Raw genomic sequence first — 20,717 nt, forward strand, 5'->3', positions numbered from 1 at the left:
TAATATTTTCATCTTCCATATTAACAGGCTATTGCTTGCTTTCATATTAATAATTGTTTCCATATTAACAGATTATTGTATGTCTTTCTGATTTCTTTGCGTGAATTTATATATGTGTATGTGTTTGTATGTATGCATGTATACTTCATCCTTATTTTTTAAAAAATAAGCTTGATAATTTCATACATCAAATGCGTATGAGAAAATAATGTTTATGAGAGTGTTCACTGTCCATGTATTAACCCAAGCCTATTGTTAAATATTTGTCATTTTGAAGAGCCTACTGTATTATATACTAAATATATATATGCCATAGGTATGAGCATGCATGTGATTTTATTATTAGGTTGCTTTTTCTTACTTTGATTTATTTATTTTATACCAGTGCTATAATGTTTCTTATAGCTTAATAGCTTTATAGACTATTTTGATATCCGACAAGGCTAGATCCCTACCTCTCTTGTCAGTATATTTCAATCTTTATTGTGTTAATCTCACACATTTTTACTTCTATGTATAATTTTAATTAATTTATTTACTATGAAAATATACTTGCATTGGAATCATATAAATCTTAGATGAATTTAGAAGACTATTATCATCTTCACACTATTAATCTTCCTACCAAGGAAAATTTAGTATATACTCAATACATTAATGTCTTTCTTTATGCCTTTTAATAAAGTATTATAATCTCACATACATTATTAGGTATATGAATTTTTTTAATTAAAAATATTCACTAAGTACCTATAAGGTGGTAACACAGTATTTGAAAGCAAAGGATAAAATGTAGAGCAAATACAGACATGAGCTGTGTTCTAATGGAGCTACCAATCCAGTGGGAAAGACAGACATTGAATAAATAACCACACAGATACACAGATAAGACTATGAAAGATGCTACAAATGGTGGTACATAAGATACTATACTAGAGAAAGCTAGCTTACTTATAAAATTATAAAGGAAAATTTATTTTCTGGGACAATTGATTAGGATTTAGTTACTCCAAAAACCAGTATAAGTAAGGGTGCATAGGGTAAAAGGAATAGTTAATGCATATGCGCTGTGCCGGGATCATGGAAAAAGTTACAATTCATATCAATCTTCCCAGAGAAGTCCTGATTCATGCTTGTGGTCCCAGAGTAATTATCAACAGCATCTACCACATTCTTAAAATTCTTTGTCTTTTTTTTTAAATTATCCTTGTCTTTACCATGGTAACTTTAATAATGAGTCATTTAATGAACTAAAAGACAGCAACTGTGGCTGAAGCCTAGAGAGTGAGAAAGTACATGGTACTAGCTGGGGTAGAGATCCATGGACCGAATAAGAAAGGACTTTATAAACCACGTTAAGGATTTTTAGATTATACTGAATTTAGAGTATTAAGAAGCTAACAGTAAAAGTATGGTGAGTTTATAAAATTTATATTTTGCAGAGGCTACTCTGGAAATTGATTAGAAGTCATGAGTGAATGTAGTTAGATCACTTGGAGGCTTGTAGAGTAGAAAGAGAGAGGAAGGGAGAAAGAGAGAAATGGAGAGAGAGAGAGAGAGAAGGAGATTGCCTTGGATTAAATGGGTAGCAATGCAATTGTAGAGAAGTGTTTTAATTCACTAAGTTGAGATAATTAGTGGCAGTTAGAAACAGAGATGACTCCTAGGTTTGTTTCATTAGACATCAAGCACCAAGAAAGACAATAATATTAAAATATCTGATTTTTTCCTTGATGTTGGTAGAGATCCAGGTTGGGAAGATAGTCTGTTTGGAAATGTAGTGTGCTAGTTGTTTTTAAAGATATCTCAGAAGAAATGTTAGTAGGAGACTGAAAATGAGGACCTAGATATTGGACCTTAGTCCTTGCTTGTATATAGTAACACTACATTAACTTTGTATCTAGCTTCCTTATTGAAGTGTTCTTTTATGCTGATTTTTTCTTTTTTTTTTTTTTATGTTTGGTTGCCACTGTGTAGTAGTACATCACTAGTTTTTTATGTAGTTTTCAATGATTGTGTATAACATCCAGTTGTGTATAACACCCAGTGCTCATCACAACATGTGCCCTCCTTAGTACCCAACACCCTGTTACCCCATTCCCCCACCCCGCTCCCCTTTGAAACCCTCAGTTTGTTTCCCTAGATCCATAGTCTCTCATGGTTCATCTCACTCTGTGATTTCTTCCCCGTCAGATTTCCCTCCCTTCCCCTATGGTCCTCTGTGCTATTGCTTATGTTCCACATAGGAGTGAAACCATATGATAATTGTCTTTCTCTGCTAGACTTACTTCACAGCATAATCCCCTCCAGTTCTATCCATGTCCATGCAAGTAGATTTCCTTGTAATATCTGGGTAAGAATGCACATCATCTGCAGGTAATTTCAGTATTTAATTTGTAATGTTTGTATTATATCTAAATAGGTTTTTCTTTTTCTTTTTTTTTTTTAAGATTTTATTTGTTTATTTGACAGAGAGAGAGATAACCAGCAAGAGAGGGAACAGAGGCAGGGGAAGTGGGAAAGGAAGAAGCAGGTTCCCAGCAGAGGAGGCTGATGTGGGGCTCGATCCCAGAACTCTGGGATCACGCCCTGAGTGGAAGGCAGACGCTTAACGACGGAGCCACCCAGGCGCCCCTAAATAGGTTTTTCTGTATGTTTGCTTTTTCTTGCCCGGACATCCAAAGAAATGTTGAAGGATAGTATTTCTATCCGTCATCCTTGTCTTTCTGATTCTATTGAAAATGAGTCTAAATTTTTGCTATGAAAGATGCTATTTGATTCTTACAAAACAAATTAAACATATTTATTTCTACTTGTAGGTATTTCTTTTTCTCCTCAATATCACAAATTGCATGATAAATGTATAAACCCATCTCTGATTTTAACCAGAATTTGATTATCGCAGAGTAGCCTTCTAGTATAATAGTGGATTATGTTAGCTCTTGTATGTAGGATTTTTGCTTCTGTGTTTGTCAGGGGTGTTGTCCTAAAATATTTTCCTGTGTATGGATATAATTTGGAATAATGCTGTGCTTTTCTTCCTGATCTGGGTGGCACTTTTCTTTTTTGTTAGTTTATAAACAGTTTATCTAGGAGTCAGATTACTTATTAAGATATTTTCAAATTCATCCTTTAAAAGTTATCAGTCAGGTATCTACTCGGAGGTATATCACTGATTATTTATCTACAGAATACAGAATATATTTGTCTATAGAACATAGTTATTTTATTCAATTTTTTTACATTACCTGGAGCCTTTTTGTCATGTGTCTTTGCAGGAAATCATACATTTAAACAAGTTTTTTATGTTTATTATTAAAAATTATATATTCTGCTTTATTCTGAAACAATTCACTTTGAGATTATAATTGCTTTAAATGTAATTATGTTTTTAAAATAAACTTATTTGCTGTGTGTTTTGAGTTGCTGTTTTCTCTGACTTATGTATCTTATTTATCTTACTTTCTATGTTTGATGGAATTTTTCACATTTCTGGCCTGCTAATAGTACTGTGTTATAGATTTATTCTTTTAAAAGCTAAATATTTTTTTATAATGTAATGACATATTGAGTTTGAGCAATGTGTAGGCTCAGTCCACTATCCTGACCATTTTGCTTTATTATTTATTTTTTTGATTAATACCTACCCACCATCTTTTCTTTCCTCTGTTAAATTCTCTTTTTCAAATTACTTGATTTGATGCCCTTATAGTTCATTTTTACCTGCCCTGACAGATAAATTCTATAACTGTTTTCACGTTTTATTACATTACATTTGGTGAATCGAATGTCATCATAATATGGCAAAATATAGAGTGCTGCTATTATTTTCCACTTTTATTAAAATACCCAACTAATCACTGACAATTTTGATAAGATCACTTGGGCCTTTGCTATTGATAATTCAACAAATCACTGAATTGATAAAATACTCATATAATTAAAATAGATAATGTAAGAAAATACCTTCAGGAAATTCTTGCAATCAATGTAAAGACCTTTAAAAATTATATTCTAGTAATTTAAAACAAATTAATGACATAGCTCTAAAAAAATACTTACCCCTAGCTGTCATAATTGCAGCTAGTCCCAGGAAAATAAGATAAAGGAAGGCAAGCATTATTGCAACAAGGCGCCATGGAGACTCTGTCCAAAGAGAGAAAAGTGAGCTCATATGATGATCAATGGAAACAAGGGGAGAGGGGTGGGGGAATGGGATAGGGTGGTGATGGGTAGTAAGGAGGGCACGTATTGCATGGTGCACTGGGTGTTATATGAAACTAATGAATCATGGAACTTTACATCAAAAACCAGGGATGTACTGTATGGTGACTAACATAATATAATAAAAAATATTATTATTTTTAAAAAAGATTCTGTAGTTGGGATTAGAAAGAATTTTGGACAAGAATATTCAACTCACTTCAATTGGACTGAAATCTAAGGTTATGAGAGCACTGAATTGTGCAAAAATATACCCCAGCCTGAAAGGGGAACTCCCAAACTTATTTTGCAGATTTGGATACAGCCAGAGAATATATGAATATTTTTATGTAGGAACTGGATTATGAACCAACGAGTTGCCCTACTAAAGAAGTCTTTTGAAGACTATAAATGAGTACTTCAGAAATCCTACTAGGGATTTTTAAAAAAGGACTTCTTTCTTTTTATAGTAGAGCTAGGTTAAGAATAAAATTCCTGCATTAGCTGTTGGCTCAGCCTGACATTCTGTGACAGATTTGATAAGATACCTCTCAAGCTTCATTTTTTAAAAAATAGAAATACTGTGAAAGGGACACTTTGCAAGGTTAAAATATCAGACTGAGAAGGTATATATGAAACATTTTTTTAAATTATTATTCTATGGCTATGGTACATTATCTAAGCCATGTGGCCATCAGTGGTTCATTGCCGTTGGCTGTTAATACAGCCCTTCATGTCACTATAACCATTTAAATGGTGTTGATATTAGAGATGAGCTCCAATTCAGAGTTTCGCCCAGGAGTATTTGTTTTTATGATTGGTTCATTAAAATATTCAAGTAAAAAAGGGAAGTCTAGGGGCGCCTGGGTGGCATAGCAGTTAAGTGTCTGCCTTCGGCTCCAGGCGTGATCCCAGCGTTCTGGGGTCGAGCCCCACATCAGGCTCCTCTGCTATGAGCCTGCTTCTTCCTCTCCCACTCCCCCTGCTTGTGTTCCCTCTCTCACTGGCTGTCTCTATCTCTGTCAAATAAATAAATAAAATCTTTAAAAAAAAAAAAAGGGAAATCTAGAATTTTAAATGTTTTTTTTACCGTTCGTCTTCAAATTCCTAGTTGTTTTTCTCTTTTCAATATTTGAAGAGCTATGACCTTTGATTGCTGTGTAAGTTACACTTTCGTCACAAAAGTCTAGAAAATATGTAAGAAAAATGCAAAACAACTATTTATATGTAGTTAATATATGTACATGTATATACCTATCTGATACATAACCATACACTTGAAAAGCATGCTAAAAATCATAAACAAAAGATACCTCATTTTATGCTTATGAGAAGGTATTAAAATTTGCTCAATCACATAGCTGCTTTGTTAAACATGACAATTCTTTTTCTTTTTTAATTCTTAGTTTCTTTATAAAGTAAAGATAATACTAATTCATAGATAGATTGTGGAGTTTAATTAAATGTATGTAAAGTCGATAGCATAGTGTTTGAAACAATCATGTACAAAAGTATATGAGAAAAAATCATGTAATAAGGCTTATTATTTTAGAAGTAGTAATAGTAGCAGTGAATAGTATTGTAAGAATATAATTGGCAGTAGCACTAAGAGTATAAATTCTCTTAGCAATATATTGCATGTACTCCTTTTCAGTACAAGTGAAGAAGAACTCAGGCACCAAGTCAGTAACATTTTTCTAAATGATATTAACTCTAACCCCATTGTAAATATTTACTTATCAAATGATGATTGTCTGAAATTTAAATCCTCTTCAACTGGAAAATCTTAAATTGATTCATACAGAGAAAATATTTTCAACTCCTCTAAAAGTATCTGGCTATGAACTTTGTTGTTTATAATATTATTTTCTCACTAAATAAAGGGACTACTTAATGGCAATATCTGATTTTACCTGTATTTATTTCATGAAATTCCACTGAAGAAGGAGGAAGATCAAGACAGGGGCTGGACAGTGCCGATGTGTCTTGTTCCATAGTTTAGATCAGATTGCATGGGTCAGATGACGAGCAGAGGGTTAGAATGAGACAGAATCCAGAAAACAGATCTCAATATTGCATCATCAGACAGGATGTTTACGCTAACTTTAATATGTAAACTACTTTCTCCACTTAAAATAAAAGACAATGTAATCTGGTCCCTATAGATTAAATTTGTTATTCTTCTATGCATAATGAAGCACATCTTTATTCCCAAAGATAATGTTTAAAATTATCTTAACCATACTAATTTCTTCTCTGCCATATTTTTAAAAAAGAATGAATAAACAATAAAGACTAAAGCATTTATATAAATAAGTGATATATTGTATTTGAATGAGATTGTAACAGATACTGATTTTTGGAAATATCTTTTTTATAGTTATAAGTATCCATGCTCATTACAAATAATTGAAAAGATATTAGAATGTATCCTATAGAAAATGAAAATGATACAACCCTGTCTCCTCAATGTAACTAGTAACATAATTATTCATAACTTTATAATTTTTCAAGTGACCAATGAATGTTTTGTTTAAAAAAGTAAAAGGAATAATTTATCCATAAATGAAATAATTAAATGAATTATAATGTCTTCCTACAGTAAAGCTTATACAGTCATTAAATATAAATAAGAGAGTTCTTCAAATACTGATATGGATAATATTCTGTAATATATTAAGTGGTGAAAAGTCACAAAGTATTTCATAATATGATTTTATATTATATTTTGTAGAAAAATAAATGTTTTTATGCATGTTTTTCTAATATAATAATATGTGCCTAACCTAGTAATTTAAGATTTTAATATAATAATATTTAAGTGACTAACTTGGTAGATTTTCAGTTTACATATGTGGTTTTCCATTTTTGTGTGACTGTTGAATATCATTTATTTTTAGGAAAGAATAAGGTGTTTTATTTTCAGCTAAAGTATGCTCTTATATATACACACCACAGTGACCACAGGGGCCGCTGCCCTCATCTTTGTTCAATAGATTTAAACTTCATAGCAAAAGTATATAATTTGGGAGACCATAGACTGTTCTTGGGTTTATATTGTATTGGAAGAGTGTAAAGATAATGATTAATTTCAGACACTGATAATAGAGTACACATTCATTAAATTCTAGAGTAAATGCTGATAGGATAGAAAATATAACTTCAAAAATTAGGGAAAAAACATAGATAGAGAAAAATAAATAAATACAGAAGCTAGAAAAGAGCGGGGAAAGCCCAAGAATAAATAGGACAAAAAGAAAGCACAAAATTATGATATTGATGAAAAAGAAAATACATCTGGGACACCTGGGTGGCTTAGTCAGTTAAGTTGTATTTGTACTGAGATTGAGATTGTATTGTATTTGAATGAGATTGTAATGGATACTGATTTTTGGAAATATCTTTTTTATAGTTATAAGTATCCATGCTCGGCTCAGGTCATGATCCCAGGGTCCTGGAATTGAGTCCCACATCAGGTTTCTTGCTTGGCAGGGAGCCTGTTTCTCCCTCTGCCTGCCACTCCCCCTGCTTGTGGTAGTGCTCTCTCTCTGACAAATAAATAAAATCTTTAAAAAAAAAGAGAGAGAGAAAAATATATCCTTAATAATGTGAACTCTCTAAATGTTCCAGTAAAGAGATAAAAATTACCACATTTTTAAAAATAAATGTTATATGCCATTTACAAAAGCCACATTTAATAGATAAGTATGAAATGTTTGAAAATAAGAGATGAAAATATGTATATGCACACAAATTAAAGCAATCATAGCTTCTAATATCTGACAAAATACACTGTGCAAAATGTAGTATTTAAGGTAGGTTTTTTAATAAAAGTTTCAATTTGATAGTAATATATCACAATTTAATGTAATATTTTTTAAAAGATTTATTTATTCATTTTAGACAGAGGGCATGAGCAGGGAGAGGGGCAAAGGGAGAGGGAGAGAGAGAATCTTAAGCAGACTCCCCACTGAGCACAGAGCCCAACACAGGGCTGGATCTCACCACCCTGAGATCACAACCCCAGCTGAAACCAAGAGTCGGACTCTCAACCGACTGAGCCACCCAGGCGCCCCTAATATAATCTTTTACTATAACTTCAAAATGTAACAAAGATAAATGATACGTGTATCCGGAAAGAGAAATAGACATATCATTTGAGGAAATTTTAGCATACTTCTGACAAACATCAAGCAGACCAAAGAGATCCGAGTAGGACAATGTAAAGAAGATTTAAACAATACTATTTCTTTATTGAATGAAAATGCCAATTTCTCTCAGGTTTGTTTTGTTTTGTTTTTAAAAATACATATTTTTTTCCCTCATACTTGGGAAACCTGCCTGGGTATTGTGTTTTATCTTGATGCATTCTCTGTCAACATAGCACATGCATCATTCACTTTCCTCTTATTTCCATTTTTGCTGTTGAAAATTCAGCAGGATGAATACATGTTGCTAATTTGCAGTAATTGCCTTTTCCTTAGTGCTGCTTTTGGAAATTTATCTTTGTTCTTGGTGTTCTTCAGTTTCTACTATCATGAGTCTTTTTTATGAAATTCTTTTCCTTCTTTTATCCTGATTGATGTTAATTAGACTTCATAAATAATGTGGGTTGGTGTGCTATTATCAGTGGATTGTAAAAGTCTTTGCTATTAATTTTGCAGAGACCACATCTTCTCCTTTTGCTTTTCACTCTGAAATACTATCTTTAGGCATCTATTGAAGTTGCTTCATATTTATCTTTCTCTTTTTGCCTCTTTATGCTATATTTGAACAGTAGCTTCAGAAATGTCTTCCAATTCATTAATTTTCTCTTCATCTGTACCCAGGTAGATGATAAATCTATCCAATATTTTATTCTATTTTATTTTTTAGAAATTCTATTTAGTACCTTTTCAAACCTATTTGATCATTTTTAAAGTTTCTTGTTCTCTAAATACATTTCTAAATTTGCCCTATATTTCTTTAAACATAGTAAATAGTTAAAATTAAAAATATAAATATATATATAAATGTATACAATGTGTTTGATAATTGCGATAATGATTTTAGAATCTTTAGCTGTCATTTTGTTCCTGCTGTTGCTTTCCAAAATGACTTGTTTACTTGTGTGTTTAATTTTTCAGTATGTTGTTTCTGGCTCTGAGCATCTTATCTGCCTCACTAATTTATTTGTGGGAACTTAATAAGCCTGGGATGAAATGAGTTGCTCTAGAGAATATTTGCATTTTGTTCTGTTAGGTGACAAAGAAACCTTACTAATTTTGGATACTTTTAAAATACTGGGGGGTGATGTCATCAAGATGACAACAGAAGCCATTCCTGACTTCCTTCCCCTTCAAAGAAGACCAGCTAGCAACTATCCATAGACAAGACACCACAGGGAAAATGCTAGAACACAACAGTGAGGGTACAGTACTGTTTTGGACTATAAAGACCAAGAAGGACTGCATTAAAAGGTAAGAGTAATGGTTGTACTCTGACCACATTCTGACACATCACATTAATAAAATGGAAGAAAAAAAAATCATATGATTATATCAATAGAAGTAGAAAGAACATTTGGTGAAATGAATGTCCGTTCATGATAAAAACTCTTAAAAAATTAGGTGATGAAAGAATGTACCCCAACATAATAAGGTTATATATCATAAGACCACAGCTAAGATTGTACTTAAAGGTGGAAGGTTGAAAACTTTTCCTTTAAGATTAGGAATAAGACAAGGTACCCACTCTCACCACTTTTATTCAACAGAGTACTGAAAGTCCTTGTCAGAGTAGTCAGACCAGAAAAAGATATAAAAGACATCAGAATTGGAAAGGAAGAAGTAAAATTATCTCTATTTGCAGATAACAGGATTTTATATATACAAAATCCTAAAAATTCTACCAAAAATCTGTTAGATCTAATCAATGAATTCAGTAAAGTTGCAGGATACAAAATTAACATCTAAAAATTATAGCATTTCTATACACTAACAATAAATAATCTAAAAAAGAAATAAAGAAAGCAATCCCATTTACAGTAGCATCAAAAACAACAAAATACTTAGGAACAAATTTACCTAAGGGGGTGCAAGCTCTCTACTTTGAAAACCATAAAACACTGATGAAGGAAATTGAAAAAGATATAAATAAATAGAAGGATATCTCATGTTCATGGATTGAAAAATTAACATTGATTTGATAAAACTTTTTATGGTAATCTCTTCATACATACATCAAATCATTATGTTATACACATTAAACTTATATGATATTATATACAAATTATGTCTCATAAACTGAAAAACAAAACAAAGATACACACAAAATAAGATCTTGGCCTAATGACCTTTTAACCAGAGAAGTGCGGTTAATGTAGCCTGAAAATCTACACAAAGCCTGGCTTCAGAGAAGCTATTTGAATAAGGAAATTGTCCTTTTACTGCTCTGGGGTAGATGATTTAGTTTTAGCTCATTTTTATCCTAAGACTTAGTTATAGTTGCCAGATTTAGCAAACAAACGCCTGTTTGAAAAAAAATGAAGATGCTTAATCCCAACTGACTGGATTCCTAGATATGATCTCTTACTAAATTCACTAAATTAATCCCCCTCCAAAGGCCACAGTATATTAAAACATCACTTTTCCTGACAACCAACTAGAGATTTTGGCTAATTAGTTAACCTACGTAACAATAATAGACATAAATAGATCAGATGCATGGAATACAGAGCACAGCAAGAATTACTCTTTTAATTGAAAATAATATTTTGATATAATGTTATTTTAATAACTTTAATAAAATGTAAATTGTGGGTTTACCAAAAATCTCAAAGCTATCATTGATGTAACAATGGGTTGTTTTTAAAACATAATTTCATGAAGGTAAAATACCGAGACGTTAGAACATGTGTCTTTTTTTCACAATCTAGACATAATTCTTGATCCAGAATGTGTTTAACAAAAACAAACAAACAAAAAGTCTTCTGATTGCAAGGTGTTACGTAGTCAACTGTCCAGAACTAACATTAATTTGCATTTCTCAAGAAGCTGAGGTATACCTCTTTTTTTTTAAGATATTTTTTTAATGATTTTTTATTATATTATGTTAGTCACCATACAGTACATCCCCGGTTTCCGATGTAAAGTTCGATGATTCGTTAGTTGCGTACAAGACCCAGTGCACCATGCAATACATGCCCTCCTTACTACTCATCACCGGTCTATCCCATTCCCCCACTCCCTGCCCTCTGAGGCCCTCAGTTGGTTTCTCAGAGTCCATAGTCTCTCATGGTTCATTCCCCCTTCTGATTACCCCCCCCTTTCTTTATCCCTTTCTTCCCCTACCGATCATCCTAGGTCTTATGTTCCATAAATGAGAGAAATCATATGATAATTGTCTTTCTCTGCTTGACTTATTTCGCTTAGCATTATCTCCTCCAGTGCCGTCCATGTTGCAGCAAATGTTGAGAATTCGTTCTTTCTGATAGCTGAGTAATATTCCATCGTATATATGGACCACAACTTCTTAATCCAGTCATCTGTTGAACGGCATCTCGGCTCCTTCCATGATTTAGCTATTGTGGACAATGCTGCTATANTCCATGATTTGGCTATTGTGGACAATGCAGCTATGAACATTGGGGTGCATATGGCCCTTCTCTTTACTACGTCTGTATCTTTGGGGTAAACACCCAGTAGTGCAATGGCTGGGTCATAGGGTAGTTCAATTTTTAACTTTTTAAGGGACCTCCACACTGTTTTCCAGAGTGGCTGTACCAACTTGCATTCCCACCAACAATGTAGGAGGGATCCCCTTTCTCCACATCCTCTCCAACAATTGTTGTTTCTTGCCTTGACTATTTTTGCCATTCTAACTGGCGTAGGGTGGTATCTCAGTGTGGTTTTGATTTGAATTTCCTGATGGCTAATGATTTTGAACGTTTTTTCATGTGTCTGTTAGCCATTTGTATGTCTTCATTGGAAAAGTGTCTGCTCATATCTTCTGCCCATTTTTTGATTTGTTTATTTGTTTCTCATGTATTGAGTTTGAGAAGTTCTTTAGATCTTGGATACCAGTCTTTTATCTGTAGCATCATTTGCAAACATATTCTCCCATTCCATGGGCTGCCTCTTAGTTTTTTTGACTGTTTCCTTAGCTGTGCAGAAGGTTTTTATCTTGATGAAGTCCCATAAGTTCATTTTATAAGATTTTTTATCTTAAAAAAGATAAATCTTTTTTAAAGATTTTATTTATTTATTTATTTGAGAGAGAGCATGAGTGGTGGGGAGGAGCAGAGGGAGAGGGAGAAGCAGACTCCCTATTGAGCAGGGAGCCCAACGCGGGGCTTGATCCCTGGACCCTGAGATCATGACCTGAGCCAAAAGCAGACACATTAGGAGAAGGAAGGGAAAAATGAAGGGGGGAGAATCAGCGGGGGAGACAAACCATGATTGACTGTGGACTAAGGGAAATGAACTGAGGGTTTCAGAGGAGAGAGAGATGAGGGTCAGTTAGCCCAGTTATGGGTATTAAGAGGGCACGTATTGCACGGAGCAGTGGGTGTTACATGCAAACAATGAATCATGGAACACTACATCAAAAACTAATGATGTACTGTATGATGAGTGACATAACATAATAAAATTTAAAAAATTAAAAAAACACAACAAAACAAAAACAAAAGGCAGACACTTAAACTGAGCCACCCAGGAACCCCTGAAGTATACTCTTTAATTACAATTTTTGCAATCATTTTGTATTATATAAATTATAATATATTGTAATATACAATGAATTTTGATAACCACTGTAAGGATGCATTATTTATAGCTTATAAATAAATGAAAAATTTTTAAAAATGATACATTAGATTTTTGAAAATTGGAAGTAGAATTAAGAATTTAGTATAAATAAACACACCTGTTGGAATTTATTTATTATCTGTTAATATCTGACTCATTTTCTTTTATCAGAACCCAGCAGGACTTCTGGGGAAGATGGTGGAGTAGGAGGACCCTAAGCTCACATCATTACATGGATACACCTAGATAACACTCACTTCAATGTAATTAACCCAGAAAATAACCTGAAGATTAGAAAAACAAACTCCACAACTAAATTTAGAGAAGAGGCCACATCGTGAAGGATATGAAGGGTGGGGACAAGGTGGGGAGCTATATGGGCTCACAGGAAAGGAAAAGGGAAAAAAAAACACTCTCACACTGGGGAGACTTCATGAAGAAGATGAATCTCCATAGCATTTGGCTCTGGAAACAAGAGAGGCTGAATTTCATGACTTCTTACAACCAGAGGGACTTAAAGCCTGGAACATTAGAAATAGCAGGCTTTGCTCTGGGATAGCCCAAAAGGTAATGGAAAACTGAGTCTCCACCCTTTGAGCATAACAGAGAGCCAGCAGAGATACAGCACAAAAGCCTGGGAAAATGGGAGGGAGAGATATGTACAATCACAGAGCATGTCTCAGAGGGAAAAGTTTTGCTGAGACACTTCTCCAGAAACAAAGGATCTGGCACATGCCATTTCCCTCCCCGGCTTCCCTGCATAAACACATGGCCACCTGCAGGAATCAGCAGGGCACCAAACATTCTACCTAACTTGCTTGCATCAAGCACTGCTTCCTGCAACCAGGTGTGCCTCAGTCTTGGTCATAAGTACCCTCCCCCTGAAAACTAATTCAAACTTTGCCAACACCTCGTCTCCTGCTTATGTGTTTTGTGGAGCCTTGGCCCTGGCACTGATGGTTGCTGGTCACCTCCTGCAGAGGATGTGTGCACCTTGTTAAAGTTATGTGCCCCATCTGCATATGGTTTGCTGAGCACCCCTGCTAGCTTGGTGTTGGCAGTGGAGGCATGTCCCCTCTGGCATCTTGTTAAAAGTGCACACCTGTCACTACTTTCAAGAACAGGAGACATAGCTGACCTTCCTAATACACAGAAACAGAGAGAGACAGAAAAAATGAGGAGACAGCAAATATGTCCCGAATGAAAGAACAGGACAAAACCACAGCAAGAGACCTAAGCAAAATGGATATAAATAATATGCCTGATAGAGAATTGATTGTAATTATCTTAAAGATATTCACCTGACTTAAGCGTGAAGGACATCAGTGAGAACATTTATGAAGAGATAGAAAACATAAAAAAGAATGAATCAGAGATGAGAAACACAATAAACTAAATTAAAAATACATTACATGGAATAAATAACAGGCTAGAAAAGTGGAGGAATGAATCAGTGACCTGGAGGACAAAGTAATGGAAAGAATCAAGGTGAGCAAGTGAGAGAAAAAAAGAAAATTATGCAAAATGAGAGTACACATAGGAAACTCAGTGATTCCATCAATTGTTGTAACATTTGCATTATAGTGATCCCAGAAGAAGAAGAGAGAGAAAAGGGGACAGGAAATTTATTTGAAGACATACTAGCTGAAAACTTCCCTACTCTGGGGAAGGAAACATATATCCATATTCAAGAGGCAGAGAGAGCCCCAACAAAATCAACCCAAGGAGGTCCACACCAAGACATACAGCAATTAAAAATGGCAAAGAGTATTGATAAAGACCAAATTTTAAAAGCAGCAAGAAAAAAGAAGAGAGTAACATACAAGGGAAACCCCATAAGGCTATCAGCAGATTTTTTAACAGAAATTTTGCAGGCCAGAAGAAAGTGGCATGATATATTAAAAGTCCCGAAAGGAAAAAAATCTACAGATAAAAATATTCTATCCAATAGGGGTATAATTCAAAATAGAAGGAGAGCTAAAGTTTCCTAGGTAACAAAAGTCAAGAGTTTTGTCCACTAAACCGTCCCTGTAAGAAATGTTAAAGGGGAACTCTTTGAGTGGAAAGGAAAGACCACAGTTAAGAGCAAGAAAAATAGGAATCACAGCAGCAGTAAAAATAAGTTTATCTGTAAAAATAAGTCAAAGGACTTACAAAATAAAAGGATGTAGAATATGGCACCATAAAGCTAAAAAATGGGGAGGAGAGGAGTAAAGAATGGGTTCAAACTTAAGTGACTATCAACTTAATATAGACTGCTATGTGCACAAGATGTTATATACAAACTCAATGATAACCACAAATCAAAAACCCGTAATAGATATGCAAAAAATAAAGAGAAAGGAATCCAAATATATCACTAAAGAAAGCAAAGTTATGGCAAGAGAAGAGAGTAAGAGAAGAAAGGAACAGAGATAATCTACAAAAACAATCACAAAACAAGTAACAATATGGCAATAAATACATAGTTATCAATAATTACTTTGAATGTAAATGAAATCACTGTTCCAATCAAAAGACATAGGGTGATGGAATGGATAAAAACACAAAACAAAGCCTGTCTATATGTTGCCTACGAGAGACTCATTTCAGACCTAAAGACATGCAGATTGAAAGTGAGGGGATGGAGAAACATTTATCATGCAAATGGATGTGTAAAGAAAGCTGAGGTAGCAGTAATTATATCAGACAAAATAGACTTTAAAACAAAGACTGCAACAAGAGACAAAGAAAGATTCTATATAGTTATTAAGGGGACAATTCAACAAAAAGACATAACAGTTGTGAATGCTTATGGCTCCAACATGGGAGCATCCATAAACTTAAAACTGTTAATAACAAATATAAAGGAACTAATCAATAATAATAAAATAATGGGGGACTTTCACACCCCACTTACATCAATGGACAGATCATCCAAACAGAAAAATTAATGAAGAAACAGTGGTTTGAATGACACACTGGAAGAGATGGATTTAATAGATATATTCAGAACATTCTAACCTAAACCAGCAGAATACACATTCTTTTCAAGTGCACATGGAATGTTTTCCAGAATAAATAATGTATTAGGCCATAAAACAATTCTCAACAAACTTAGAAAGATCAAAGCTACACCATGCATCTTTTCTGACCACTATGCAATGAAACCAGAAATAGCCACAAGAAAAAATCTGGAAAAAGCACAAATAGATAAAAGTTAAATAGCATGCTATTAAGCAATAATTAGGTCAACCAAAAAAATTAAAGAAAAGATAAAAAAATACATGGAGACAAATGAAAGTGAAAACACAATGATCCAAAATCATTGGGATACAGTGAAAGCAGGTCTAGAGGGAAATTTACTTAAATTAATATTATAAACTTGGCAGAAAATGTTTTCAATTGGCGTTAATTGCAAGAAGAAGGAGGGGGAGGAGGAGGAGAGGGAGAAGGAGAAGGAGAAGAAATGGAAGAGTAGGCAGAGAAATGGTAATGTCTTCCAATAGCCAGAAGCAGGGGTCCAAGAATGAGGACGTAAGGGTAGAAGTGATACTTCTTGTGATAACACCAAATAAATCAATGTATCTGCTTTAAGTGGTTCTTTCTTTTCCCTGGTTCTAGTGATTTCTCCTTTCCCTTGTGCCTTCAGGCCTAGGAGCATTTTTTACTTCTAAATTTCTGTTCTATCCATAATGTTTGCCTTACATGTCACCCATGCCTTTATAATGCAGTCCTTCATAAATTAACTTACTGAAATTATGTTAAGTGTGCTTCTTACCTTTTGGGTTCATTTTTACTATTATTATTTTTTTAACTTTAATCCCAGTATAGCTAACATATAGTGTTATAATAGTTGTAGGTGTACAATATAGCAATTCAGCAATTCCATATATTTCTCAGTAGTCATCAAGATAAGTGTACTCTTAATCCCTTTCACCTATTTTTACACAGCCCCTGACTACCCCCTCCCTTCTGATAACCTTCTGATTGTTCTCTATAGTTAAAAATCTGTTTCTTGGTTTGTCTCTCTTTTTTTCACTTTTGTTCATTTGTTTTGTTTCTTAAATTCCACATATGAGAGAAATGTGGTATTTGTCTTTCTCTGACTGGCTTATTTCACTTAGGATTATACTCCCAAGACCCATCGATGTTGTTGCAAATGGCAAGACTTCACTCTCTTTTATGGCTAAATAATATTCCATTGTATATATGTACCACATCTTCTTTATCCATTCATCTAATGGTGGATACTTGGGCATTTTCCATTGTTTGGCTATTATAAATAATGCTGCTATAAACATACAGGTGCATACATCCCTTTGAATTAGTGTTTTCATATTCTTTGGGTAGATATACAATAGTGTGATTGCTGGATCCTAGGGTAGCTGTATTTTTAATTTATTTTAAATTATTTTTATTTTTATTTTATTTTTTTTGAGAGAGAGAAAGAGTGTGTACATGCGTACAGTGGGGAGCAAGGCACAGAGGGAAATGGAGAGAGAGAATCTTAAGTAGGCTTCATGGTCCACATGGAACCCTCTGCAGGCCTCAATAGCATGACCTTGAGATCATGACCTGAGCCAAAGCCAGAGTCACATGATTAACTGACTAAACTATCCAGGAGCACCCTGTTTTAATCTTTTGAGGAACCTCCGTTCTGTCTTCCACAGTGGCTGCACCAGTTGCATTCCCACCAGCAGTGCAAGATGGTTCCCCTTTCTCCACATCCTCACCAACACCCATTGTTTTTGACAGGTGTGAGGTGATAGCTCATTGTAGTTTTGATTTGCATTTCCTTGACGTTGAGTAATGTTGAGCAACTTTTCATGTGTCTGTTGTCCATCTGTGTTCCTTGGAGAAATGTCTGTCCATATCATCTGTCCGTTTTTTAATTGGATTATTTGTGTTTTGAGTGTTGAATTTTATAAGTTCTTTATATATTTTGGATACTAACCGTTTATCAGATACGTCATTTGCAAATATCTACTCCTGTTCAGTAGGTTGTCTTTTAGTTTTTTTGATGGATTCCTTCCCTGTGTAGAAGATTTTTATTTTGGTGTAGTCCTAATAGTCTATTTCTGCATTTGTTCCCCTTGTCTCGGGAAACATATCTAAAAAGACGTTGCTAAGGCCAATGTCAGAGAAATTACTGCCAGTGCTTCTGAGGTAGCAGTAATTATACCAGGCAAAATAGACTTTAAAACAAAGACTGCAACAAGAGATGAAGAAGGATTCTATATAATCCTTAAGGGGACAGTCCAACAAAAGACATAACAGTTGTACATGTTTATGCCTCTAACCAACGTAGAGCTGTTCGAGAGGGACAAACTCCCTGGCATTTGCCATTAGTGTATATGTGTGTGTGTATGGGGGTGGGGTGTAAATAAGGATTTATGGGGAATGTCTTTACCCACCAACATCCAAAGCATTCACTGTATAGAAGATGCTCTTTTGGTTGGAAAGACAGAAGTGTTGGCCTCCACAAGCCTGGCTTCAGTGTTATCATATCTCTGCCAGGATTGGGGTACTGTAAGCGGTGCTGATAAACCCCCACAAAATTCAAAATTTTGCTTTCCAACTAATGTTGGGGCAACATGGGTTGGTTGATATATTCAATTTCTCCAGAAGTCAAAGAAACACTGTTGTCTCTTCACTTCTACTTCCATGTCCTACAAGGAGGCCTGACACCTTACTGGCTTGGAGAAAGTATTGGGCGTTCTACTTGATGGGTTAACCTGCAAATCAATGTACTTTCAGTGCTTGTTGGAAGCAATCCAGCCAGCTGTAGGATGCTAACTTCGTGGCCTCATGATCTTAATGATCTCTTGGAAGCACAACTTCCTACAACTGATGATTTTGCAGAATGAGGTCTTTTAGCAAAGGAAGGAAGCCTCCACCTGAAAGTGCCCTTTGTGAATTTAGACTTATTGTCTCTCTAACATGGCTACCTTTTATATTCCTTTTGAAAAACAGCTATTATTATTAATTATTACTTTAAGATTTATTTATTTATATATANATATATATATTTATTTATTTGACAGAGATAGAGACAGCCAGTGAGAGAGGGAACACAAGCAGGGGGAGTGGGAGAGGAAGAAGCAGGCTCCCAGCAGAGAAGCCTGATGTGGGGCTCGATCCCAGAACGCTGGAATCACGCCCTGAGCCAAAGGCAGACGCTTAACCGCTGTGCCACCCAGGCGCCCCTGAAAAACAGCTATTAATTTGCTTTAAATAAATTTTTCTTGTGAAAACTGAACACTTTATCCATGAGGCCTTGTGATTCTTTGGCTTGTCAGTCCCATTTTGGGGTGATGCAATTCAGACTCAACATTAGGAGTGTGAGAAGGACACAAGCCTTCCTTCTCAAATGGAAATGTTATATTCAAGAACACATATGGCCTGATTCCAGCAGCGTCTTCTCTTTAATTGAAAAAGTTATGCCTGTCCCTTTGGTGGAAACTTTATTCCCAACTTCATCACTGAGGAAAAGTGATGAACTCAGTGGGTCTCTTAATTCACAGAAGTCCCCTAAATACTAGGTCTGGCTCACTGATGCTTTGCTTATTTGAAATCTGATACTGATGTGCCTATGTTGGCACAGTGCTGGCTATGCAGAACGACAGCTGACATGGTCACTACACTCAGCTGGCAGAACTCAGAGCCTTTCTCATTGCTCTAACAATTCCTCTATTCCTTTATTCCTCTGGATGAATCTTATTATGTTTTATTGACTCATGGATGGATTGTCGCCAGTGGCTTACGTGTGTGGCCTAGATTTGGAAACCTACCCCCAGGGGTCCCTTAAGACACTTCACCTCTGTGCTGTAAACTGTAGAAAGAATCTACAGTCACTCATTTAACTGTCTGCATCTCTCAGGTAGATGTTCATATTTTTTGAAAATAATAATCAGAATCAAGCTGTTGATTGAATCTGCACTATCTGATTGCTACCATTGCTGCCTGGATCCATCTTCACACTGGACACAACGTAGGGCCATCATAGACTGGCACGAAGTATTAGACTCTGTTTCTGATTCAGGGATACCACTGCATGCCAGACTTGCAATCCCCGGCTAAGGTGATTCTATTGTTTCCTGTTGGAGGAGACCACAACACTAGGGCATTGCCCCACCCACTACTGGCAGATTAACTACATCAGGTCTTTGACCTTCAACGGACTTATCAGTAGTAACTCATTGATGTCAGCACATTTCTAGACAAAACTGCTACTATTCTAGTCGGATTAGCCAAAAATTTGAAAACAATCTGTGTCAGGTTTTCAGCTTTCCAGACCGTTTGCAGTCTGACAATGGTGCACATTTTATTGTAAAGTCATTCAAAACGGCTAATATTTAAAGTATCTGATGGATCTTTTTGCTCTCTACCATCCACAGGCATCTGGAATTGTTAAGCTTTGGTACGGCCCCCTCAAAAATACACAAAAGAAATGTCTGAGTCTATCTTTCTCACCTCCTCTTGGTCCACATAGTATATATTTGAGGACAATCCCTGAAATCATGATGTTCTAATTCCTTTTTATTTTCTGACACTGTTGCTTCCCTTGTGCATTCCATACAGGCCGTGTTTCATGATAACCATGGATTTATAAGCCATCAGCACTATTCGGAAAGTAAGTCCTTAGTTTTAAATTATATTCTTCCTAAAACTGCCACTTAAATGTAGAAATTTTTTACTGATTGCTAAGAATGAATTGTTTCTTTCAATATATTCAATAAACCA

This window comes from Ailuropoda melanoleuca, chromosome 16, assembly GCF_002007445.2.
Source record: "Ailuropoda melanoleuca isolate Jingjing chromosome 16, ASM200744v2, whole genome shotgun sequence".
Taxonomy (NCBI): domain Eukaryota; kingdom Metazoa; phylum Chordata; class Mammalia; order Carnivora; family Ursidae; genus Ailuropoda; species Ailuropoda melanoleuca.